Genomic DNA, 14,843 nt, shown 5'->3' on the forward strand with positions numbered 1-14,843 from the left:
GACTCTAGGTCTATCCATCTTATTACAAATAGCTCAATTTCGCTTCTTTTTATGGCTGAGTAATATTCCATTGTATATATGTGCCACATCTTCTTTATCCATTCATCCGATGATGGGCACTTAGGTTGTTTCCACCTCTGGGCTATTGTAAATAGAGCTGCAATGAACATTTTGGTACATGACTCTTTTTGAATTTTGGTTTTCTCAGGGTATATGCCCAGTAGTGGGATTGCTGGGTCATATGGTAGTTCTATTTGTAGTTTTTTAAGGAACCTCCATACTGTTCTCCACAGTGGCTGTATCAATTTACATTCCCACCAACAGTGCAAGAGGTTTCTCCACACCCTCTCCAGCATTTATTATTTGTAGATTTTTTGATCATGGCCATTCTGACCAGTGTGAGATGATATCTCATTGTGGTTTTGATTTGCATTTCTCTAATGATTAATGATGTTGAGCATTATTTCATGTGTTTGTTGGCAATCTGTGTGTCTTCTTTGGAGAAATGTCTGTTTAGGTCTTCTGCCCATTTTTGGATTGGGTTGTTTGTTTTTTTGATATTTACTGCATGCTGCATGAGCTGCTTGTATATTTTGGAGATTAATCCTTTGTCAGTTGCTTCGTTTGCAAATATTTTCTCCCAATCTGAGGGTTGTCCTTTCGTCTTGTTTATTGTTTCCTTTGCTGTGCAAAAGCTTTTAAGTTTCATTAGGTCCCATTTGTTTATTTTTGTTTTTATTTACATTTCTCTAGGAGGTGGGTCAAAAGGATCTTGCTGTGGTTTATGTCATACAGTGTTCTGCCTATGTTTTCCTCTAAGAGTTTGATGGTGTCTGGCCTTACATTTAGGTCTTTAATCCATTTGGAGTATATTTTTGTGCATGGTGTTAGAAAGTGTTCTAATTTCATTCTTTTACATGTATCTGTACAGTTTTCCCAGCACCACTTATTGAAGAGGCTGTCTTTTCTCCACTGTATATTCTTGCCTCCTTTATCAAAGATAAGGTGACCATATGTGTGTGGGTTTATCTCTGGGCTTTCTATCCTGTGCCATTGATCAATATTTCTGTTTTTGTGCCACTACCATACTGTCTTTATTACTGTAGCTTTGTAGTATAGTCTGAAGTCAGGGAACCTGATTCCTCCAGCTCCGTTTTTCTTACTCAAGGTTGCTCTGGCTATTCGGGGTCTTTTGTGTTTCCATACAAATTGTGAAATTTTTTGTTCTAGTTCTGTGAAAAATGCCAGTGGTAGTTTGATAGGGATTGCGTTGAATCTGTAGATTGCTTTGGGTAGTACAGTCATTTTCACAATGTTGATTCTTCCAATCCAAGAACATGGTATATCTCTCCATCTATTTGTATCATCTTTAATTTCTTTCATCAGTGTCTTATAATTTTCTGCATACAGGTCTCTTTTCTTCTTAGGTAAGCTTATTCTTAGATATTTTATTCTTCTGGTTGCAGTGGTAAATGGGAGTGTTTTCTTAATTTCACTTTCAGATTTTTCATCATTAGTATATAGGAATGCAAGAGATTTCTGTGCATTAATTTTGTATCCTGCTACTTTACCAAATTCATTGATTAGCTCTAGTAGTTTTCTGATAGCATCTTTAGGATTCTCTATGTATAGTATCATGTCATCTGCAAACAGTGACAGCTTTACTTCTTCTTTTCTGATTTGGATTCCTTTTATTTCTTTTTCTTCTCTGACTTCTGCGGTGAAAACTTCCAAAACTATGCTGAATAATAGTTGTGAGAGTGGGAAACGTTGTCTTGTTCCTGATCTTAGTGGAAATGGTTTCAGTTTTTCACCATTGAGGACGATGTTGGCTGTGGCTTTGTCATATATGGCCTTTACTATGTTGAGGAACTTTCCTTCTATGCCTACTTTCCAGAGGGTTTTTATCATAAATGGGTGTCGAATATTGTCGAAAGCTTTCTCTGCATCTATTGAGATGATCATATGGTTTTTCTCCTTCAATTTGTTAATATGGTGTATCATGTTGATTGATTTGCGTATATTGAAGAGTCCTTGCATTCCTGGGATAAACCCCACTTGATCATAACGTATGACCCTTTTAATGTGCTGTTGGATCCTATTTGTTAATATTTTGTTGAGGATTTTTGCATCTATGTTCATCAGTGATATTGGCCTGTAGTTTTCTTTCCTTGTGACATATTTGTCTGGTTTTCATATCAGGGTGATGGTGACCTCGTAGAATGAGTTTGGGAGTGTCCCTTCCTCTGCTATATTTTTGAAGAATTTGAGAAGGGTAGATGTCAGCTCTTCTCTAAATGTTTGATAGAATTCGACTGTGAAGCCATCTGGTCCTGGGCTTTCGTTTGTTGGAAGATATTTAATCACAGTTTCAATTTCAGTGCTTGTGATTGGGCTGTTCATATTTTCTATTTCTTCCTGGTTCAGTCTTGGAAGGTTGTGCATTTCTACGAATTTGTCCATTTCTTCCAGGTTGTCCATTTTATTGGCATATAGTTGCTTGTAATAATCTCTCATGATGCTTTATATTTCTGCAGTGTCAGTTGTTACTTCTCCTTTTTCATTTCTAATTCTATTGATTTGAGTCTTCTCCCTTTTTTTCTTGATAAATCTGGCTAATGGTTTATCAATTTTCTTTATCTTCTCAAACAACCACCTTTTACTTTTATTGATCTTTGCTATCGTTTCCTTCATTTCTTCTTCATTTATTTCTGATCTGATCTTTATGATTTCTTTCCTTCTCTTAACTTTCGGTTTTTTTGTTCTTCTTTCTCTAATTGCTTTAGGTGTAAGTTTAGGTTGTTTATTTGAAATGTTTCTCGTTTCTTAAGGTAGGCTTGTATAGCTATAAACTTCCCTCTTAGAACTTCTTCTGCTGCATCCCATAGGTTTTGGGTCTTCGTGTTTTCATTGTCATTTGTTTCTAGGCGTTTTTTGATTTCCTCCTTGATTTCTTCAGTGATCTCTTGGTTATTAAGTAGTGTGTTGTTTAGACTCAGTGTGTTTGTATTTCTTACAGATTTTTTCCTGTAATTGATATCTAGTCTCATAGCGTTGTGGTCAGAAAAATACTTGACATGATTTCAACTTTCTTAAATTTACCAAGGCTTGATTTCTGACCCAAGATATGATCTATCTTGGAGAATGTTCTTTGAGCACTTGAGAAGAATGTGTATTCTGTTGTTTTTGGATGAAATGTCCTATAAATATCAATAAAGTCCACCTTGTTTAATGTATCATTTAAAGCTTGTGTTTCCTTATTTATTTTCATTTTGGATGATCTGTCCACTGGTGAAAGTGGGGTGTTAAAGTCCCCTACTATGAATGTGTTACTGTCGATTTCCCCTTTTATGGCTGTTAGTGTTTGCCTTATGTATGGAGGTGCTCCTATGTTGGGTGCATAAATATTTACAATTGTTATATCTTCTTCTTGGATTGATCAATTTGTAGTGTCCTTGATCATTATGTAGTGATCATTACGTAGTGTCCTTGATCATTGTGTAATGTCCTTCTTTGTCTCTTCTAATAGTCTTTGTTTTTTTTTTTGCGGTACGCGGGCCTCTCACTGCTGCGGCCTCTCCCGCCGCGGAGCACAGGCTCCGGACGCGCAGGCCCAGCGGCCATGGCCCACGGGCCCAGCCGCGCCGCGGCACGCGGGATCCTCCCGGACCGGGGCACGACCCCACGTCCCCCGCATCGGCAGGCGGACCCCCAACCACTGCGCCACCCGGGAAGCCCTAGTCTTTGTTTTAAAGTCTATTTTGTCTGATAGGAGAATTGCTACTCCAGCTTTCTTTTGATTTCCATTTGCATGGAATATCTTTTTCCCTCCCCTCACTTCCAGTCTGTATGTGTCCCTAAGTCTGAAGTGGGTCTCTTGAGGACAGCATATATACAGGTCTTGTTTTTGTATCCATTCAGCCAGTCTGTGTCTTTTGGTTGGAGCATTTAATCCATTTACATTTAAGGTAATTATCGATATGTACGTTCCTATTCCCATTTTCTTAATTATTTTGGGTTTGTTATTGTAGGTCTTTTCCTTCTCTTGTGTTTCCTGCCTAGAGAAGTTCCTTTAGCATTTGTTGTAAAGCTGGTTTGGTGGTGCTGAATTCTTTTAGCTTTTGCTTGTCTGTAAAGCTTTTAATTTCTCCGTCAAATCTGAATGAGATCCTTGCTGGGTACAGTACTCTTGGTTGTAGGTTTTTCTCTTTCATCACTTTAAATATGTCCTGCCACTCCCTTCTGGCTTGCAGAGTTTCTGCTGAAAGATCAGCTTTTAACCTTATGAGGATTCCCTTATGTGTTACTTGTTGTTTTTCCCTTGCTGCTTTTAAAATTTGTTCTTTGTATTTAATTTTTGATGGTTTGATTAATATGTGTCTTGGAATGTTTCTCCTTGGATTTATCCTGTATGGGACTCTCTGTGCTTCCTGGACTTGGTTAACTATTTCCTTTCCCATATTAGGGAAGTTTTCAACTGTAATCTCTTCACATATTTTCTCAGTCCCTTTCTTTTTCTCTTCTTCTTCTGGGACCCCTATATTTCAAATGTTGGTGCGTTTAATGTTGTCCCAGAAGTCTCTGAGACTGTCCTCAATTCTTTTCATTCTTTTTTCTTTATTCTGCTCTGCAGTAGTTATTTCCACTATTTTATCTTCCAGGTCACTTATCCGTTCTTCTGCTTCAGTTATTTTGCTATCGATCCCTTCTAGAGAATTTTTAATTTCATTTTTTGTGTTGTTCATCTCTGTTTGTTTGCTCTTTAGTTCTTCTAGGTCCTTGTTAAACGTTTCTTGTATTTTCTCCATTCTGTTTCCAAGATTTTGCATCATCTTTACTATCATTATTCTGAATTCTTTTTCAGGTAGACTGCCTATTTCCTCTTCGTTTGTTAGGTCTGATGGGTTTTTATCTTGCTCCTTCATGTGCTATGTGTTTCTCTGTCTTCTCATTTTGCTTATCTTATTGTTTGGGGTCTCCTTTTCCCAGGCTGCAGATTTGTAGTTTCCATTGTTTTTGGTGTCTGTCCCCAGTGGCTAAGGTTGGTTCAGTGGGTATGTAGGCTTCCTGGTGGAGGGGACTAGTGCCTGTATTCTGGTGGATGAGGCTGGATCTTGTCTTTCTGGTGGGCATGACCGCGTCCGGTGGTGTGTTTTGGGGTGTCTGTGGCCTTATTATGATTTTAGGCAGCCTCTGTGCTAATGGATGGGGTTGTGTTCCTGTCTTGCTAGTTGTTTGGCATAGGGTGTCCTTCACTGTAGCTTGCTGGTCGTTGAGTGGAGCTGGGTCTTGGCATTGAGATGGAGATCTCTGGGAGATTTTCGCCATTTGATATTACGTGGAGCTGGAAGGTCTCTTGTGGACCAGTGTCCTGAACTTGGCTCTCCCAGCTCAGTGGCACAGCACTGACGCCTGCCTGGAGCACCAAGAGCTGTCCTCCACATGGCTGGCCTGCGGTCCCAAGGATTGTCATTGTTTTGGCTGGTGAGGCCCCTCCAGAGCCTGCAGCCTCTGTGAGGCCACCCTCCCCTCGGGCTCTGGGGAAATTCAGTGACGGCGGAGGGAAGAGACCCCGAGCCAGGAGTTCCAGCTCTGTGGAAACACAGGCTCTATTCTGGGCACCTGCCATGAATTTTAAATCTCAAATCTCTCCTTTCCAATTCAACTAAGAATTTGGAAAGATAGTATTTTCTTTTGGGAGTATTTTGGCATTTTCCAAAGGAAAAGAGAGAGAGATTGTCAGTGGGGTTTTGCTGATGATGAGAAGGAGGTGGTCACAAAGGAAAGACTGGAGATCTCAGAACTTGGGATGCAGTTGAAGCTTCCTTGGGTGGTTAGGAACTGTCCCCATGTAAGCAAGGGATGGATTTGGCCTTTAGACTATATTTCCGTTAGTCCTAGTGTTTGACAGCCAGTTCCCAATGGCAGCCCGCCACAAATCATGTGAGACCTCCAAGTTGGCATGGCTGATCTCTGACTAATGGGGAGAACTACCCAATGAGAATTAGCAATCTTGCATCACCAATCAAAATTCTTACATTACCTTTCATGTGGGTGACAGAACAAGACTTCCAAAAGGAGTTAGGACTGGTTTTAACATGGACTGTTGGTCAGTGAGACAGGAAATATTTAACATGAATCAGACTCATTTGGAATATTTTTGATTTGTCTTGATCCTAAGGTTTCCCGGTGTTAGTATTACTGAGCACTCATTTAGCCCTTTAACGTATCGAAAAAAATGTGCCCTCTCATCTTTCCTGGATAGATACAATTGGCCTGATTTGACTCTCTCATGGTTTTTATTTGTAACAGATTTTTCAACCTAACGCTTTTGGAGAAGTGGGTCTCTTACATGTTAAACTAAGAAAACCAGTCCTGGCCAACTATTCCAAAGAACAGTGTTGCTATCATAGGCTGAATTGATCCCAGATGGATTCTGGAGTGAGAGGACTAACAGTTACATAAAATGGCCTAAATCTGAATTACACAGTGGTGACCTCCTGGAAGAGGGCTGACCCACAACCACGTGTCCTCAGAGTTGGGGCATAGATACTATTTCCTTTGGAGTTTGGATGGCATGAGGTGGTCAAAATGATTTGAAAAATATTAAGTTAAGCTGGCATCGGAAGATGGCATAGTTTGAGAACAAATGCAGCAACTGAGGCAGTAAACTTGCCTTCGTCGTCATTGATGTCAGAAATTACAAGCTAAGGGTCCAGGATGGAGGTGATTTATCCTTTTTACCTTGCCTCTTTAGACTGTGTTGAGAAATCCTGCTTTTGTACGTTTGCTGCAATGTCTTTTGGTAATAATGACATCTGAGCAGAGGAAGACATGGTTGTGGCTTTCTGAGTCCTCTCTAACCAGGACGATAAATATAATGACAATAATGAAAACACCCAGAGTGCTTCTTTATTTATCTCTCCATGTGAACTCATAAGATTGAAGGAGCTCTCATGTAGTGGATTCCCCTGGTAGGAATATACACAAACAACACCAAACCCACAGGATCTATCCTGGACCAGAGGACCCATGTCTGATCCCAGGTAACTGGAGGATCCTTAGCAGACTGTGGGATTAGATGGGACTATCTCTTCATTATTCTGTTCTTAAGGGGCATATGAACTGTGTACTGAGAATGGATTTTTCAGGACACAGGCTATAAAATATATAGGAATGTATAAGAAATGACCAAGAACTGATCTCAGGTGGCCTTGGCCTGCAGCGGCTTGAAGCAGGGTTTCAGTTCCCAGCCAGTGACTGAGGTCAGGTCACAGGGGTGAGAGCACCGAATTCTAGCCACTAGGCTAGTGGTCAGTGACAAGGCCCTGGCCCTACAGCTTTGCAGAAAAAGAATTCCTGCAAAGACGGAAAGTAGTGAAACAAGTAAAGAATTTATTAGGAAGAAAAAAAGAAGTACAGTATGTGTGGATAGACACACGGGCGGGCTCAGAGAGAGAGTTGCGCCCTTGTGGCAGTTTGAATCACTTCTGTGGGGCATTTCTTCCGGGTTTCCTTTGACCAATCATTTTGATTTGCCTGGTTCAGAGTCCATATTTGGTGTATCTCAGGATTTTCCCATGTGTGCGCGCACATCTCTTAGCCAAGATGGAGTCTACCGAAGAGGCCTATGGGTAGGTTTGACCACTTGGTGTCACCCCCCTTTTGACCTCCAAGGAGCCTTTCTGCACATGTATAGTTGCGGAGGTCTCCTGACTTTGAGAATGAGGAATATGTGGTCTCTTATCTTCTATCTGGGCAGGGCCCAGCCTTCTCTCTCAGTTGTCCTGTTATTCCCATCTTGGAGTATCGGTCCACAAGGAACGAAATCAAAACGTTTGCCCTGAGGGCCCATCTATTTCCTGCCTCAGAACCGAGGTCAGAATAGGGGGGTCAGATGAATTCCTAGTTTCACCCAACATTAATTTAATACTGTAGAGTCAGGAAAGCATTCAAGGGAGGTGTGCTCTGTAAGGTCACCAGAGGGAAATTTGAAGAGTTTTTGGACCAAAACTGAAATTGTGTGAATTTTACAATATAGTCAACAGGAGAAATATTAACATGTGATTGTGTAAAAAATGAGGGTTGTAATATCTCACAGATACTGCCATTTTCTGTGATTTTCACGGCAAAGCCAACTGGAAAATAGAGGTTGTTGAATCTACTAGATTTTTTCTCTGTTCTCCAGTCTGCCTTCCCTCCTCCACCTAGAAGCACTTAGGCAGCGAGCACTTTCTGATTACTCTCCTTATTCTGATTGCATCTTTGGTGGACAATTTAATTCTCAACTTCCTCCTTGGCTCCCCCCCTCCTTGGTGTTCCTTGGAATCAAACACCATAGTAGGCTGCAACAAATCCTACTCTCAAACAGATTCTAGTCCTTGCTGTTTTGTTTTATTTTAGTACCTGTACTTCTAACAAATTCTACTCCAGAAAACATGATTATACAACACTTATGCTAAGCCTTGTGCCAGACATTTTATATGTATGGTCTCATTTACTCTTCAGAACAATCTTATGAAGTAGGCATAACTACTTTCAATTAACAGATGAGAATTCTGAGTTCAGTGGAAGTTGAGCACTGTCCCCAAGACCACACAGGTGGTAAGGGGCACCTGTAGAATTTGGACCCAGGGCTGTGGATTTCTTGACCACTGTGTTACAGTAAGATCTTAGTTTTATAGTAGAAGTGACATCGTTTATTAAAGAATAATGATGATGATTCTTATGGTAACACTTACTTAAATTTCAAACCGCTCTCAGTTCTTCCTAAATATCGGCCCGCTCTATGGAATCACTTGGTATTTTAATTCAGAAATCTGAGCCTTCGTCCAACTCTACATGTTCTTATGATAGATCTGAAATATGATAGAACTAATGACTGTTTCACCTCTTCTCTCCCCATTTACAGGGCCCTCCACTAATACATATGGTCTCTTGGTACAAACTCAAAAAGGGGCCTCTCTCCCCAAGCAGAAGATGCTTTGTGCCAGGATGCTCATTGGACAAGCCTGAGCTGGATCTCAACCTCTAGTTATCCTCTTGGCTGGGGCCAAAGGGAAAACGTGGAGTGAGGTGAGTCAAGGATCCAAACAGTCGCATTTCAGATAATCATTGAGATATGGATATGTGCCTTTTATGTGGTCATATTTTATGAGAAGCAGGGTGTTAACTGACAAAGGAGAACCAGAGCAAATATCAAAGGACAAAGCAATTAGGCCTGAACTGCCAGAGAAAGAGGAAGACTTCGTTGGGATCAATAAAAGCTCTAATCTGCTTCTGAAGCCCCAGGTTTTAACCTTCTGGTTAAACTCTTGATAAGGTGTTCAACTTGTCTGTAATTCCTGTAGAAAGTCATTCAGTAATCTGTATGCCTCAGCTTACATCTCCCTCAAATGAGGCTCAGTGCATAGCAAAGTGTTCAAGTAGGCCAACTAATAAACCCTCATCTGATTTCTCCCTGGACTCTCATGTGAATAGAACAGATATGACTCCAAAATAGGAGTATAACTATGGCACCAAAGTAGGGTTCTGATTGGCCATTATACTTGGATCTGGAAGAACTTATAAAACAAGTTAGGGTATTTTCCTTCTTCAACCAGGTTTATAAAGAATAGCCCAACACCCCGGGCAAGGGTGTTACAGGGAAGAAGTATTGCACTTTTTTAGGGCCTTTCGGTCGCTCTAAGTTTGAACACATACCTTACAACATACAGGAGGCATGCACGAATCAGCACTCAGAAATGCCCTGGCTGACATGTCTCGTGGCTTAATTATAGCAGTGCCCATCCGCACCACAGCACCAGTGTCTTGAATGATTCCCATAGCAATATCTACACTCTGGTCTCCCTCAGGTTTCTAGCTATTCATCCCAGAGATGGGTACTGATATGCTGTACCATAATTACAGTTGTCCTACCAGTAGATTCCATTTCAACTTTTCAGAGTTCTCAATAAAATTATCCAGAAGTCCTATACCTTAATTCTAATCCAGTGTTTTTCACATTGTAGCTTGCCACCCATTAATGGATTTGAAATCAATTGAATGGGCCATTACTGGTGTTTTGGGGAGAAATGACATTAAATAGAATAGAAGAGAGTAGTAAATATCAAAGTGGACTACACATAATAAAGATTAGTACTGATGCTTGAAACGTTCTCTGTATTCCATACAAGACGTAGCATTCCATATAAGATATACATTTTTTCATCATAAATCTCTTAAATCAGGATGAGTTTTGTTATAGACAACATTTTTTTCTTTCTCAGTGGTAAAATTATGGTTTATCTTGCAATTGATGACAACTCAGATTTGTGTATGTGTATATTGGGTTTCAATGTAAAATGTGTTTCTCTTTGTGGGTCATGGCTGAAAGAGCTAGAAGCAGACTTGATTTAACCCAGCCTTTCCAGGTTGCCTTCTCCACTGGAAGTTGGACAGTTAGTCTCTTGCTGCCTGTACACAGAATTTCTGAGCCTCCAATGTCACCCCATTTCCTGATGAGGAATGGCTGTCCTCCCTCCACAGGGAAGTATGCATTCCAAAACTAGTCGTCTCTATGTAGCCTCTCTTTGGATGTTGAAGGTGATTCAGCCGGGATGGTAACAGTGTCAGAGATCTTGGGTAATGGGGCTTCTCTGGTCTGACCCTCCTGTCTACTGTTCATGCCGATGCCTCCCAAAAGAGACTTCTTGGTGGTAAAGCAGGCTTGCAGGTGGAAGAGGGAGATGCTTCTAGATTTTTCTTTTGCGAACACCACCCCCTAAGCCTACCTGTGGTTTCTCCTGTTAGCCAGGGCTTCCTGTGGCCAAAAGTGAGGGTTCACTAGAGCAGCGGACTTTTAAGGTCCTTGGGATTTCTCATATCTCAGGTGGTTTCTGCCTCTTTCTCAGGCTGACAACTCAGTAGGATTCCCAGCATCACTTACAGAGGGCAAGTCACAGGGCGCTGCTGAGCCCTCTGGCTCAGATACTGTCCTTTATAGATATGTAAGGGAAACAGGTCTGCACTGCACCAGGGACCATAGCCCTACCTCTCTTTTGCTGTGTCCAGAAAGGGAAGTTCTTAACCCAAAGGAATGAGCCACTTAATGGGAATTTTTAGATTCTGTGGCTATTGAGAGGAGAGGTGTAATTTCCTGTCATTCCTTGGGCCCTGTCCCTGCCCCAAATCCTCCCGCTTAGATAGTCATCTTATCAGTGTCCCCAAACACTGCAAGCTAGAGTCTTAAATGCTGTATAAAACCCTAAAACCTCCGGTGTTAGACTCCAAATTTGTTCTGTCTGCAAATCCTCCCCACTTTCCTCAAGTTCAAGTGCTACCCTCCCCAACAACCTCTATCTTGACTCCAACCACGTAGAATCACCTTGTCTCTTTTTGCACTTCATGTAAGTGGAACTGTACAGGTTGTGCTTTTCTGTGTCTAGCTCCTTTTATTCATCATTATGTTCATGAAATTCATCCATATTTTTGCATGTTCCTGTAGATCATTTGTTCTCATTTGCTGTAAAGTATCACATTTTTGTGAATATACCACAAATTAGTCCTCCATTCAACTACTGAGGGTATTTGGGTAGTTTCTATGGTTTACCTATTGCAAATAGTGCTGCTATGAATATCCTAGTACCTTCTAGGATGTATACCTAGGAGTAGAATTAATGAATCGTAGGGAATATATATTCAGCTTTAGTAGATTCTGAAAATGAACTTTTTCGTTTCAGCCATTCTGGTGATTGTGTAATAGCATTTCATGTGGTTTTATTTTGCATTTCCCTGATGGCGAATGGAGTTGAGAATCTTTCCTGTGCTTATTGGTTATTTGGATAGCTTATTTTGTGAATCGTCTATACATTTTTCTATTGGGTTGTCTGTCATTTTCTTATTGATTTATGAAAGTTATTCTGGATGTGAGTCCCTTATCTGACGTATGCAATTGCAAATATCCTTTCCACTGTGGAGTTGCCTTTTAATTCTCTTAATAATGTCTTTTGATGAACAGGTGCTCTTAGATTTAATATTGTCTAATTTATCAATTTTATGTTTAATGTTTTCTGTGTCCTCTTTAAGAGCTTTTTGCCTACTCCAAAGTCACGAAAATATTCTCCTATGTTTTAACAATTTTTTAAAAAGGTCCAATTCCTTCTTTTCTGCCTTTTCTTCTTACCTTTACTTTCCTTACTTTTCTTGCTTTCTATGACTCCCCCTTTTCCTGTTTCTCCTTTCCTTACTTCTTTTTTCCCCTCTGTTTCTCTGTCCAAACAAGCAGCATAAGAAATCTTTTCATTACGAAAATCAGATTCGTCCTCAGCCTAAAATATTCCATGGTCTACCAAAGCTTTCAGGATAAAGTTGGAATTTCTTAGCTTAGGAATTAAGCTTTATAATGATCTTTCTCCTGCCTACCTCTCTGGCCTCCCCTGATTACTGTCTCCACCTGAAACATACTCTTCATTGCAATCATATTGTGATATTAAAGTTCCTAAAGATATCTGCTTTTTTATGCTTCCATGCCTTTGCATATGCTCTTCTGTCTGCCTGGTACACTCTTCCTCCTTTTCTTTTTAATTAATTACCATTCATCCTTCAAAACTCAGCCCAACCAAGTTTTCTCTGGTGATCTTTCTGCTCCACACATCTGGTTTAGCTGTGCTTCCTTTGCTCCCTCAGCATCCTGGGCATATCTGGGTTATGACACTTATCACACTCTATCATTTTGCCTGTCTTTCTCCCTCACTGGAGTCACAAGATGCTTGAGAGCAAGGACAGTGTCTTATTGGCCTTTATGTGTCTAATGTCAATATGCCTGGATTGTAGAAGATGCTCTAAGTGTTGAGTAAGTACATTTGGAGATCAATGCAGCCCTGCTTTATGGCTGAGGAAAACAGTGGATGTGAAGTGATAACCAGACCAAACTAGACAAAAGAGATGGAATTTATTGAGGATACATGCACCAGCATTTTCTGTTACTGGGACCCCTTGATTGAGAATTCTGTGTGGAGATTTCCCATAGCATATTGGTTTTGCTAGTAAGCTCTGCACTACTTCTTTTCCTTATCTGTTCTCTCTGGAAGTTTGTGGTTCATTTTGAGAGAACTGGCAATATTTAAATGCTCTGGTAACATCATTACATCAGTTCCCTTTCTGTACACCTTGTCAAGAGATTTCCTAGCCATTCATCTATCTTAAGAAAAAATAAATGAAATCACTTTTGCTAGCTCATATCTTTCATTTTTTGTTAAGTGTTCATGTTATATTTTTATTTAATTAATTATGAATAAGCAATGTGTGCATATGGTTTAAATTCAAAAGGTGAGAAGGATATATAGTGAAAAGATTCTTCCTAAAAGCCTCATTTTAACAATACCAAATGTTGGGGGAGATTGATTCAAGATGGCAGAGTAGAAGGATGTGCGCTCACTCCCTCTTCCGAGAGCACCGGAATCACAACTAACTGTTGAACAATCATCGACAAGAAGACACTGGAACTCACCAAAAAGATACCCCACGTCGAAAGACAGAGAAGAAACCGCAATGAGACGGTAGGAGAGGCACAATCACAATAAAATCAAATTCCATAACTGCTGGATGGGTGACTCACAAAATGGAGAACAATTATACCACAGAAGACCACCCACTGGCATGAAGGTTCTGAGCCCCATATCAGGCTTGCCAACCTGGGGGTCTGGCAACAGGAGTAGGACTTCCCAGAGAATCAGACTTTGAAATCTAGCGTGATTTGCTAGCAGGACCTGGACAGGACTGAGGGAAACAGAGACTCTTCTCTTGGAAGGCACACACAAAGTAGTGTGCACATCAGGACACGGGGGAAGGAGCAGTGACCCCATAAGAGACTGAACCAGACTTACCTGTTAGTGTTGGAGGGTCTCCTACAGAGGCGGGAGGTGGCTGTGGCTCACCACAGGGACAAGGACACTGGCAGCAGAAGTTCTGGGAAGTACTCCTTGGCGTGAGCCCTCCTGGAGTCCACAGTTAGCCCCACCAAAGAGCCTGTAGCCTCCAGTGCTGGGTTGCCTCAGGCCAAACGCCCAACACTGAAGGAACACAGCCCCACCCATCAGCCGACAAGTGGATTAAAGTTTGACTGAGCTCTTCCCACCAGATCAACACCCAGGTCTACCCACCAGCGGTCCCATCAGGAAGCGTGCACAAACCTCTTAGATAGCCTCATCCACCAGAGGGCAGACATCAGAAGCAAGAAGGACTGCAATCCTGCAGCCTGAGGAACAAAAAACACAGTCACAGAAAGATAGACAAAATGAAAAGGCAGAGGACTATGTCCCAGATGAAGGAACAAGATAAAACGCAGGAAAACAACTAAATGAAGTGGAGATAGGCAACCTTCCAGAAAAAAGAATTCAGAATAATGATACTGAGGATGATTCAGGACCCCGGAAAAAGAATGGAGGCAAAGATTGAGAATATGCAACAAATGTTTAACAAAGACCTAGAAGAATTAAAGAACAAACACCTAGAAGAATTAAAGAACAAATTAACAAAAGAATTAAAGAGATGAACAATAAAATAACTGAAATGAAAAATACACTAGAAGGAATCAATAGCAGAATAACTGAGGCAGAAGAACAGATAAGTGACCTGGAAGACAGAATGGTGGAATTCACTGCCGTGGAACAGAATAAAAAAAGAATGAAAAGAAATGAAGACACCGTAAGAGACCTCTGGGACAATGTTAAATGCACCAACATTCGCATTATAGGTGTTCCAGAAAGAGAAGAGAAGGGAAAGGACCTGAGAAAATCTTTGAAGATATTATAGCTGAAAACTTCTCTAACATGGGAAAGGAAATAGCCACCCAAGTCCAGGAA

The sequence above is a fragment of the Delphinapterus leucas genome, chromosome 3 (genome assembly GCF_059928025.1).
Source record: "Delphinapterus leucas isolate spDelLeu-1000000601 "Yukka" chromosome 3, BTC_Dleu_Yukka2, whole genome shotgun sequence".
Classification (NCBI taxonomy): domain Eukaryota; kingdom Metazoa; phylum Chordata; class Mammalia; order Artiodactyla; family Monodontidae; genus Delphinapterus; species Delphinapterus leucas.